Source organism: Podarcis gaigeae (genome assembly GCF_964106915.1).
Source record: "Podarcis gaigeae genome assembly, chromosome: 2".
Taxonomy (NCBI): Eukaryota; Metazoa; Chordata; class Lepidosauria; order Squamata; family Lacertidae; genus Podarcis; species Podarcis gaigeae.
In genome coordinates, this window is record NC_139679.1 from 96,783,262 (window position 1) to 96,794,316 (window position 11,055).

Below are 11,055 nucleotides of genomic sequence, written 5' to 3' on the forward strand. Positions count from 1 at the left end.
GGAAATAGCTTTTTATCATTTTCATTTCAATAGCGCTCTCACAAGAGCTCAGGAAAGATTGATTTGGACATGCCTGCCTGTTTAAGGGCAATAAATTTCATCCCTGCAGATTGAGCAGACTTCCTTAGCATTTATTTTTACAGGAATAAAGAGTGTGGGCTGTGGGGAGAATATTCCGCAGCTCATTGCCTTGTAGTGTGGCTTGGGGTGCAAAGCACCAGACACTCTATTGCTGACGCAGAAAGCCTCCCTGATGTTTTTTTTCCCCAAGGGGGCAGAGTTTCTCACACAAGACTATTTAAATGAAGGAGGGCTGTGCGGCATTAGCACTTGGTGGGTTGCCGGTGGTAATCTTAACAGAGTGGCACTTACGTCCCAACTGAAATTACACACAGGCAGATGAGCAGACACATGGCTTCAATCAGCCCAGCAGAGGTTGTTCATGGTCTCACACATTAGCCTTTATCAGGCTTTTGAAGTGAAGGGTGCTGGGGACCGGACCGGGAACCTGAATGCAAGCTAAGGACTCTCTCCTTTCTGCGTCCCATAATCAGTGGTGTAGCGTGGGTTGCCAGCACCCAGAGCCACGCAGAAGGGTGGGTGGGAGGGAGGGAAAGAGAGTACGCATGCACATTCAATTGTCTAACAGTGTCTGCATCACCCAGGAGATAGCAGCTGCAGAGAAAAGAAAAGAAGAGTCATCCCATTGTCTGGAGACAAGGTCACTTCCTGGTTTGCACGGAGAAGCCGTTTTCAACAGAGCCCAGTGACGGAAGTGCGCATCTGTATTGAGACAGAACCTGGTGTTGAAATTTTGCACTCCTCACAAATTTGTGCCTGGGGCAACCACCCTTGTGCTCCCCCTATGCTACACCACTGCCCATAATCACAAGGGCCAAACTAGGCTAGCCATCATTGGCTCTCTTGACATGTCTCCTTTCCCCCCTTGAAAACACCCATAAGCTGGCGCTCCACACACATGCACCTCTGGATCAGGGCTATGGAAGAAGGGCTTAATTCTTTCTCTTGACTCCAAGTCCCACCCCATAAAACTGCTCTTCAAACCACACCATCACAGGAACAAGGGTTTGCAGCCACTGACTGGTGGTGCCTGCAAATCCCACTCCCTTTCCCAGGGTGGTTTGAAATCAAACTACATAGGCAAAGGCACAGGGGTTTTTTAAGGACCCTTGACTGTCCTACAAACTTCTGGCATGGAGCTGTGTCTTCACCTGCAGGTGGCTGTGGCTTAAGGAAAACTGCCACGGTGGCCAAATTAGGACAGTCCTAAATTAGGCCTGCAGGCTGGTGGTTCCTCAACACTGCATTACACTGAGGCATTGTGGGAAATGTAAAACGCTGGGTGGCTTGTAACCACCGGCTACAAATCACAGCATGGTGCCATTCTCTGCCATTGTGAATATTAGGAAGACTGCTGTCCCCACTCCATCCTGCAGACATTCAGAGGGGACTCACAAGATGGTATGGGCCCCCTCCAACCTAACTGGACCATGTTCTCCTTTCTTGCTCTGTCTACTCTGCATAAGCTAGCCTTGTTGCACTCCCTTGTTTTTTATACCTTTTGTGCACTTAGGGTACTTTTGGGCAGCCACAATTAAAAAGGACCACATTATCTAAAATAATAAACTAACTTGCTCATAAAAAAGTGTCAAAAGCTTTATATAAATCAAGCAGGGAGTTGGACTTGATGACCTTTGGGATGTCTTCCAGCTCTACAACTCTATGATTCTATCAAGAACCAGTAAGATGCAGAGAGGCCATGCTGGAGGGGAGTGATGGAAATTCCAGTCCAAGACCAAGTTGAGGAAGTCAGTAGTACTCTGATGGCAGAGGTGAGTGGAGAGACCACTCTGAGGTGGGAGTTCTTTGCCTGGAGTAGATAACAAAAGAACCCTCGAGGAAGAGGACATAAGTGAAAAGTTACAGAAGGGCCTGGGACTTCAGGTGCGTTAAAACAGAAGTAGCATCTTTCCCATCACCTTCGAGCCACCACCTGCTTTTGTCTAACAACAATCTCCGTTAATTGGGTAGTTAATCTAATTATCTAATTAGGCAGAATTGCTATTAGCAATTAAGGCTCAGCACTGTGCCTGAGCGTGGACGGCACCTTCCCTTCTGGGCCTTCAGAGGAGAAACAAGGCAGCGATACAACCCCATTCTTCTTCATTACTTTTTTGGATTTGTAAATGGAAACACCTGTAAACTGCACATGCATCCATGCAGTCTGCTTGAATGAAGTGGAAGCAGCCAATAGCGAACAGGGAAGAGTTTTCATTCAGAAGATCAACTGGAAATCTGCTGTCTATTAGCATCCTATGAATGGAAGCTTTCGTCCATCCTAGCTGCTTTCCAACACAGCCAGGGGAAGTGGGCTCTTAGCGGTGCACTGCAGCCTTTGCACAATGCACCTAGTGCTGTATCAAAACCTGACTGAAAAGCACAAACTGTGATGACCTGAGAGTTTTGTTGGACCTTGGGCTGAGAGCCAGGGTGGCTGGCTGGAGTCCTGGGTGCATGGCTTGTGTACTGTAAAAAAAAAAGAAAGCCACACAAACCCCTCTCAGAAGACACACTATTGTCCTATCCAATTTCAAAGGCAACTGGAGGTATGACAGGCTTTCATTGGAAGGAAGATCCAAAGCCCAGGCAGAGCCCTTGGAGAGACCTTCTCCCTGGTCCCAACGAAGGCTGTTTCTAGGGGAGGTTAGCACACACAGGGGGCCTCTGAAGATGGTCACAATAGATGGGTAGGCTTAACAAGAAATGGCAGTCCTTCCCAGGCCAGAGGTTCCCTGCCACTCAATTACAAGAGCAGCTTTTCTCTCCTAAATTGGGTTCTCCAAGTTCTAACAGAATGTATCTTTACTGTTCCCACATGTGCTTAGATTAAGGTTTGGGTTAAAACAAGGATGGGATTCAAATGTAAATGCCCAAGCCCAGAGAACAGTGAGAGAACCATGCTGAATGTCACCTTCCATGTCAGAGTTTATGACATGTAAATGCTCCTGCAAGGCACTCTCGTTATCTGACATATCTTATTGGGAAGCTTATTAGGTGCAATTAAGCCTAAGTCAGACATATGCACTGTCAAGCCAGAGCCACTTTGGGAGCCAGGCAGCATCAATGTTTTAGAGAGCAGAGCTGCTGAAACTCTTAATTAGCCAGCCCATAAGACGAATCTAACCTTTTTCTAATTCCTGAATTTATAGCTAGGACTGACTGGGCCCAAATGGTAATTAAAAATGAGTTTATGAAGTTAACTTTGGTGGCTCCAGGTAGATCCTGAAACTTTGCAAACAAAGCAGATTTGGGGCCTCTGGCAAGTGTGTGATGAAGGCAGAGGGGCCGGAGCCTGACCCGGGAGAAGGGGCCAGTGATTTATGGGGTTTGGGGCCACCTGCAAGGCAGGAGTCAGGGAAGGGGAAGAGGAAGGGTCTAAGTAGTCATCTGTGGGAGCACAGAATGTGTCAGAGGCAGAGGAAGAAGCTGCTCAGTCAATTGGTTGAATTCCTGCCGTCCCCTGCCCTGCTGCGTCTTAGAACCAGGAAGGACTTGAAGAGGGAAGCGAAGTGACAACTTCCATACAGAAGTCTCAGGTTGTGTATGCACATAACACCAGGTGAGGGTACATAAGCCTGGAGGCAGGGGGGGGGGCGCTGGGTGGCAGCTGGTCCCACTGTTGCTTCAACTGCTCCACCAGGCACAAACCTGGAAAAGTTAATACCGTCTCCATAGAAGCTAGAAGCATGTGTATCTGGTGCATCTCAGGAGCTGCTGTAAATGTGTGCTTTTGTCAATAAAAAATTAACTACCAGCTGTTTGCCTTACTTGGCTAGGTGTGGACAGGGCAGCAGACATAGCGATGCCCAGGCACAGAACGATGCACAATGTGGTGATGCAAAGGGCAGGTGGGAGGGCTGAAGGCGAAGATGCAATGGCTGAAAAGAGATTATAGAATTGTAGAGTTGGATGGGACCCAAAGGGTCATCCAGTCGAACTACCACAGCTAAAGAATCCCTGACAGATGAACATCCAGCTTCTGTTTTTAAAAGAAGAGTTCTGAATCAGAAAAAACTTTGCTCGCCATTCATTCTCTTCACACTGTGCTACAGAAGCTCTTGGGTCGTAGTGCTAACCACCGGAAGCATAACACTTCATCTTTTAAAAACATGTGTCTGGAATAGGTGGCTGATAAGAGAACATGCCAGAGGAAATTTCTGACTGGCCGATGATCTTTGTAGCTTGTGGACTTTTGAGGAAATCATGCCTTGCTCCTTGGAGCAGTGAACACGGCCCTTAGGTTGTAACTGTGCCAAAGGTTTTCGTTTGCTTACACTTGCCCGCTGTTCCTTGTTATCCACGCACAGCATGCCTTGTGAGCTTTAAAGTCTGTAACTTTGCTTACAGTATATACATATTTCCCTCTGTCCTGATTACCGTGCCATTTCTTCAGATGGGAAGGTGACTGGGCTTAATCAACTCCAGAATCCAGAACTGCAGTACAATGCTATTGTCCTAGGGAGAAAATGAAGAAGACATACGAATGGGCTTGGAAGTTAAGGGGGGTGCTAGAGAAATTGGCACCTTGGCCATAACTTGAGCAGGCCCTTAGCCTACAGTGGGCTCAGGAGCAATGTAAACGCCTTTCTTTTTCTTCTCCTGGCTTGCTTGACAACAATTCATATATTCATTCATATATATATATATGCATGCAGTATTATGTTGCAAAAATATTTTTGCAGTATTATATTTGGGCTTTGTCTGTGTTCTCATCTTAAATCTCATATTAAGGTGTTTATTACCCTGTTGTGAATATTCCTGTCTGGCTGAAACTTGGCAAGCGCCTGCAGGCTTGGCACTGCACTTGTTAATACGAAAATTCAGTTAGACAAGCTGGAAAGGGATCTCGGAAGCGTGTGCCAAATCTTCAACTTCTCCAGCTTCTTCGGTCAACTACGGAAAATAGGAGAAGAGGGATATTTCCCTGTGAGGAAAGGGAAAAAGCAGCAGGAGACATAAAAGAGGAGGGGTTGGAAATTAATAAAGACAAACCTTGTTTCAGTTAAGCTGTGTGTATATGTGCTTTAAAGCATATCTCGAGCAAGGACATTCTAACCAAGTTCTGTACTATTGGTATCAGTCTTGACCTGTAATAACACCCCCCTGCCCCCCCAGCACAAGTTTTGCCAGACTTTTTAACGCCTTGCATTTAGTCATCGTTGAACTTCCTTTGAAACGGGTAGCGATCTTCCTTTGCAAGGGGTGAACAGGAACCTACAACCTCCCACATCATACCTATCCCAGTCACTCGTGATGTACAGACAGAAGGCTGCTTTGCTGGAACTGGATCAGAGCTAGCTGGTACATTAAGGGGGGGGATGCAGATGGAGTGATCTTTGGCTGTGGGAGATGCCTCTCAGAAGGCTAGCTGTGATCCAATGAGTCTTGCTGATTTCCATGGGTTAAACTAATCATTACAGTGTCAGTCATGCATCTGGCTGGCCAGTTATAAACAGAATGGCCAGTCACGCATTGCCAAAAAAGAGAATTTGCATCACCAAAAAGAGAGAGGATGAGTTGACACCAATTTGCATACAATATGTGCAAATTTAGAAACCATTGCTGCAGTTTAAATAGAAATACAAGATATAGCTTGCTGTAATAGAAAAGACACCAAATGAGTCGTGTGCTTGCTCAGTCTGGCGGTGGAGTGTTGCTAACAGCTGCTGAGCACTTCAAGGCTCCTGCTTTTTTTTCTAGTGTTCCTGATTTTCAAACAGGACTTGATTATGATCAATCTTTAATCAATCAATCAATCAATCAATCAATCCTTAAGCAGAAGAAACCTTCAAAATGGAAGGCTGTTCTCTAAAGTAGGACACACAGCCACCCTAATTATAAAAGCAGTGAGTAGATCTGACTTCAATATCTAAAGGCAGCACGTTTAGAGGACTGGAAATATGCCTGACAACTATTTTGTTTTGCTGGAGGATAATTTAGCAACTGTTGTCTGAGGCATGGCCCACACCAGGGGTCAGTAACCTAAGGCCCATGGGCTGGAAGTGGCCTGCAGAGGTCATTTGACCGGCCCACAAGCCACCTCTGAATTGAGCTGCCTGCTGAAACGCTGTGCTAAACCGACATGGCGCGGGGACTCGCTTCCGCGGTGCTGAAAATCGCATCTGCGCAGACACCGATGCTGAATTGTGGGCACGAGTGCTCATGTGCATGCACAATCCGGCCCACAGAGGGATCTCCGTGGAACCAATCTGCTCCAGGCAAGATAAACCTTGCTGACCCCTGGCCCACACCAATAAGATGAAGCAAAATACCAGGGGGTTCATCCTGCAAGCAGCTGCTGAAAGCATTCACTGAAATTTAGAACTGCAAGTTTGGGAACAGCTACTAACATTTCAAAACCATTTTAGGAGAGTGCTTCGGCAAGGAGCACTTTACATTGTGAGTAACATCAAAGTTTCATTGAGAGAGCTGAGCAAAGAGCCTCTGTGATTGTGTTCCTGTCTTGTTTTCAGACGGCTGAACTGTGTGGTGGAGTCCCACAAGGCTCTACCTCGTTCCCCTTTAGTACTGTACTTTATCCAACATTTATTCTGTTTTAGCATTTTTGCTCCCAGGTATCATTGCTATGGAGATATTTCTCAGACCCATTTATCATTTCCCACTTACCCAGTTGCAGCAATCTATACGCTGTCTTGGTGTCGATCTACACTGAGAGCTTGACTGTCCTACAAATTGTTCAGAGCTCAAAGGCCAAGGTAGTTTTTCTTGGTTGCCGGCATCTGCTGGGAGAGGGAGGAGTCAGAGCTCTTTGTTGTTTCTGTGGATAATAATCAATAAGACCCATTAGTGAGACAACTACATACATCACTAAACTTTGACCTATGATCCCCAGAGCAGTCCCAAGGTACCTATTCATATACTGGCGACATCCAGCCTGCACTATTGCAAATCCAGTAAAAAAGAGATCACAAATTTGCATTACTGTGCCTTGAGCATCCACAGAACCAGCACAGTCCAAAGAGTATGCGCTTGTATGCTTCTGAGTGCAAAAGATTCATATTTTAACTTATGGAAGTATAACTTAGGCCAAGTCTAAAAACAAGCCATAAAACGTAAGAATTGCCTTGTTGGGTCAGATCAAGGGTCACCTTGTCGGATATTCTATTTCCAGCAATGGCTAGTCAGACTCCTCTGAAGCCCCCAGGCCAAATTAAGATGGCAATGGCTTGCTTCTTACTCATCTTCAACATCTGGCATGGAGGTATACTGCCTCCGAACAAGTTCTTCTGTCAAATAGCCATCGAAAGACCACTTTCCCATAAACTTGTCTATAGCATTCCTTGCAACATAATCCTGTCCTCGGATTACTCCCTGCTGTTCAACACCTGCATTAAGATGCCAAATGATGACATCCAGACTCTTGGGATGAGATGTCATAAGTAAGCTGATGGTCTCCAGTATGCTAATGAAATAGACACAATGAGAGGTTTCTTTGGGTGTGGCAAGGTGAGAGCAGTAAAGCAAATCTTCCAGTCAAAAGATTAGATGTGCGTGGAGGCTGTTGAACAACCTGGAAAAAATGAGCTCACTGCAGCTCTGTTTAATCAGCTGGCTTTATCAATTGTCAAAAACACTTTGCAATGACCCTGTTAATTATAGTTTGTTCACTGCTTCTGCATTTAAATGGGGGCTATGGCACACTGTGATTCTGTAAGAGTTCCTTTGGAGCATGACTCCCTCAAAGGGCACTGCCACCAAGCACACTTACAATTCTGTGAATGGAGAACTTCACCACATGCCCATATAACCAATAAAAAACATTTGGGGTGGAGGTGAGTGCTGGTTAGACACATACTAAGAATGCACTGCTGGGTGGAGTGAAATTGCCTCTAAACAATGAATTGGGCATTCAGAAGAAGCAATTAAAACTACTGGTCTAGAAGGTAGTGCATCCTGAAGAATACCAAGCTTAGCAGCATACACTGGCTTAACTTCAAATTCAAGTTTAAGTGGTTTTATTTAAAATGTGTTCCATAATTGCTTATACTTCTATTATTAATACTATTAACAGTGATTGCTATTAATAATGGCAAAACTTCCCATTTGAATCATGAACCATTCTTTGCTGGCAAAAAACAAATAAATCATCACTATAATGTCAGGTTTTGCATTTTAAGGCCTACAGCTGTCAGGAAATGGGCCATTACTCATCAAAATACAAAAATAAATATAGGTTATTTAAAGTTGCTTAGAAATTTTAAGCTGGCCTCAAATAACAGGATAGTGGACATTTTTTGCATCGTTCATCTTTCATTATTAATCATAGCTACCATTTTAAACAAGGGACGCGGGTGGCACTGTGGGTTAAACCACAGAGACTAGGACTTGCCGATCAGAAGGTCGGCGGTTCGAATCCCCGCAACGGGGTGAGCTCGTGTTGCTCGGTCCCAACTCCTGCCAACCTAGCAGTTCGAAAGCATGTCAAAGTACAAGTAGATAAATGGGTACCGCTCCGGCGGGAAGGTGAACGGCGTTTCTGTGTGCTGCTGGTTCGCCAGAAGCAGCGCAGCTTAGTCATGCTGGCCACATGACCTGGAAGCTGTACGCTGGCTCCCTTGGCCAATAAAGCGAGATGAGCGCCGAAACCCCAGAGTTGGCCACGACTGGACCTAATGGTCAGGGGTCCCTTTACCTTTACATTACCATTTTAAACGATGGAGTCGAACCCTAAGGCCCCCACCCCCTGACTAAATGTCATGCTTATCATGTTTTCTAATCATTAAAAAAGTTTTCTTTAAACCCATGACTGTTGGATATCTGCCTAGGCTACATGTAGCTGTGTGTGGCAAACCTTGGCTGCCAGGTTTCTACTAGAATGGTATGAAGGCATGAGCTAGTGATGCCTAATTTTACCTGTCTGATGTTTTCCCTGAACGTCTGACAATAACTCCGAGCCATCTTTCCTTAGCTTTGCCTCAGAATTGTGTGCTATGGTTTCTGGGAAACCTTTAATGTATCTTGCTTTGGAGATAGCGATTTGTATCAAGGAACAGTCTGTCACATTATTCTCTCCCCACCCCCCAACAAATGAAAATTATTTGAAGCAATCCAGCATATCTGGGGGGGGGGTGTTCTGACTCTGAGGGGGCCACAGGATTTGACAGAAGCTATGCCAGCAGAGTGAGACACACAGATGACACAACAGAAAACCCCATGGGGTGTAATTATGGACAACTGAATGTGGTACGAGGAGGAGAGTGCAGATTGTACACTAGGCCACTCCGGACCACAGTCACACTCCTGTTGAAAACACAATTTTATACCAGCCCTGGACTGAGCTGAAGAAATTCCCTTCTATTGACTTCAGTTGGGAGGGGGCAGAACTTAAAAACAGTTGATAACTCTCCTGCCCATGATGCCATGACAGAGCATAAACATAGCTGTCAACTTTTCCCTTTTCTTGTGAGGAATCCTATTCGGAATAAGGGAATTTCCCTTTAAAAAAGGGAAACGTTGCCAGCTATGGCATAAAATATGGTGCAATGCAGCATCCAATCATTCACAGGACACCATTACCATTATATAAAGCCCACACAGAGAGACTGTGACTCAGATAACAGGGCGTGTGACACACACTCTCTGTCCCCGCTCTCTCACTTTTGAAAGGGAAAACGGAATTAAGGAGAAAGGCTATTTTTTGCAAAGTGCTCCACCTCCAACAACGCACAGGAAAAGCTTGCTAACACTTCTCTGCCTAGAACCCTATGAGGTACTTTGCCTTGGGATTCCAGGCAAAAACCCACAACACCCCCCACTCCCTTCTTACAACTGGGGCTGCCAGGACAGACCACCCCATGCAGATAAACAAGGTAAGGGGGGATGGAGATGACACGTGCTGTAATGGATAACTGCTAAAACTGTCTTTGCTATATGTTAATATTCTTCAGTGTCTGAATTGTATTGCGAGTAGGACCTAGATTTTGCTCGAGCCTTCCGAAAACAAGAGGGCTTCCTCTGAGCAGCTAGCCTCATGGGCTCCTCCGGCGCTAGGACTCCTGATGAAGAAGGGATGTCAAGGCTCGCTCTGAGGGCAAATCCTTCTCCCAGTCCAATATGTCATCTGAATCCACAGCCTTTCCCCCTGAGGATGGGGAGTCAGAGCCCAGGGTCATGGCAAGTAGTGTGCCTTCACTGGTGGAGGCTGGTTCATTAGGTTGGGTGGGGCACTCTTAGCAGCCTACCTGAAGAAGAAGAAGAAGAGTTTGGATTTGATATCCCTCTTTATCACTACCCAAAGGAGTCTCAAAGCGGCTAACATTCTCCTTTCCCTTCCTCCCCCACAACAAACACTCTGTGAGGTGAGTGGGGCTGAGAGACTTCAAAGAAGTGTGACTGGCCCAAGGTCACCCAGCAGCTGCATGTGGAGGAGCGGAGACGCGAACCCGGTTCCCCAGATTACGAGTCTTCCTCTCTTAACCACTACACCACACTTCCTCTCTGCCTACCAGTCCAGGGGCTGGGATCACTGCTTGTCAGCTTCCCCGTCCTTAGTCCTGATGTTCCCCTTAGAGAACTCAACAGGGAGGAGGATGGGGACAAAACTAGGATTAATTGGCTCTGCCTGTCATTGGTTCTGGCTTCACCTATTGTTCGTCTCCCTGCCTTCTGCCCTGCCAGTCTCAGTGAGCCTCAGGGCCCTTCTTTAGCAAAAAGACCTTTTCCTTTCTAGGTGGGCCTTGAACCTTTCTCTGTGTGTATGCACATGCACACATACGCGCGCACACACACTTTGCAGAGCTCCTGGTCAGAGAATGACGTGAGTCCTATGTCATGTGGGATGCTCTTCCTTCCCTTTGTCCGTTGTGTTCCAAAACAATGGCTGTGTGGGCAACATAAGGCAGACCCGGCTCAAGGCATTTTGGCACCTGGCAAATGGAGTCCTCACCACCACACACCACACACCACCCCCAACCCCTGGTTAGGGAAGAAGGGGTGAGTGAAGATCTACATCAG

General features: G+C 46.2%; 1 long non-coding RNA gene across 1 annotated transcript; it reads right to left on the bottom strand.

Moving 5' to 3' along the window:
* Positions 1-3,657: 3,657 nt before the first annotated feature.
* LOC310838275 lies at positions 3,658-6,945 on the bottom strand. The gene is made up of 3 exons (XR_014560880.1): positions 6,709-6,945; positions 4,824-4,974; positions 3,658-4,536 (listed from the first exon to the last, which is right to left on the bottom strand). It is a non-coding gene; the product is annotated as an uncharacterized lncRNA (long non-coding RNA).
* Positions 6,946-11,055: the final 4,110 nt, after the last annotated feature.